The following is a 1,296-nucleotide window of genomic DNA, read 5'->3' on the forward strand; positions in this document are numbered from 1 at the left end:
GCCAACAATAATGGTTGGACCAGTAAGGCGCATGTATGGTATAGCCACACTTGCATTGCAATAGGTATACAACATTGCTGGTAGTACACGTTTATAGGGATCAAGAAAATTAATAAAAACTGGAGAGGGGGTAACCCTTCAAAACAACTAAACAAAGAAGAAACGAGGGCTATCTACCATCTTAAGACACTAGCCCCATTAGGTCTTAATATAGAATTTGATTTAACCTTTTAATACCAAGCATGATTATATGATGGCGACACAAATAAATTCCATTATAGTTATTGGCGCCTCGGACAGACTACTCTAGGAGGTGAGTATAGTGAACCTAAGATCATACCTCTCTGGTTATGCCCAATCTCGCCTGATCTTGGAAGCGAAGCAGAGAGGGCCAGGTAAGTAGCAGGATAGGAGACTACCTGCGAATACCTGGTACTATAGGTCCTATGTCTCCCACCAGGGGTTATGGTCCCTGTGCGACCAATACAGGAATACAATTATACCATACATGCGCCTTACTGGTCCAACCATTATTGTTGGCCTCTTATCCATATAGTGGATATACAATACAGACTTATTTGCTTCTATTTATATATTTATTTATTTTTTTTATTTTTATTTTTATTTTGATCATTCTTTATTCCATACTTATTTAATGCATTAATATATATTGTTAATAATCCTGCTCATTGTTTGAAAAGTAGGACATCACTTCTTAACCCCAGATTAGAATTTTTCTTTTTATGGTGGTTTCCTCCATCTACCAATGGGGTACATGTCAATAACGACACTACACTATCTAGATCTATGTAATTTATCTTAGTATATGTGTACATTGGTATACTCACGTTGATCATCCTGTGTATACCATCCCCAATTGCATTTAAATTGATGGACCTTAGATTTATCTCTTTTTTAACTATTAACTTACCATTATAATATTAGATATCCACAAGGGCCCTGATCCTTTATGCCTACTTACCTGTATCCAATTAATATCATATGGAGCACATAACCATGCATTATGGGAAGCGTTACTATCCACAACTTATACAGCGATATATATATGATCTCATATTAGCTTTAAGTCACCACGCTGACATGTAATGTAACCTCTATCCACCTATTGTTAATGTGCAGGTTGTATCAGGATTATTATCGTTTACTGTATACTGTTATTATAACATGAACCTCCAGCCGGAATTTATATACGGACAATCCGTTTTGGATAACCAATCACCTTCTCCTGTATTTTATTTAAACTACCCACCATGGACACGCAATAAACCCTTGAAA

At 36.3% G+C, this 1,296-nt stretch overlaps 1 pseudogene; it reads left to right on the top strand.

Annotated features, from left to right (window-relative positions):
* Positions 1-326: 326 nt before the first annotated feature.
* LOC142109475 (5S ribosomal RNA) lies at positions 327-444 on the top strand (annotated as a pseudogene).
* Positions 445-1,296: the final 852 nt, after the last annotated feature.

The sequence above is a fragment of the Mixophyes fleayi genome, chromosome 12 (genome assembly GCF_038048845.1).
Source record: "Mixophyes fleayi isolate aMixFle1 chromosome 12, aMixFle1.hap1, whole genome shotgun sequence".
Lineage (NCBI taxonomy): Eukaryota > Metazoa > Chordata > Amphibia > Anura > Limnodynastidae > Mixophyes > Mixophyes fleayi.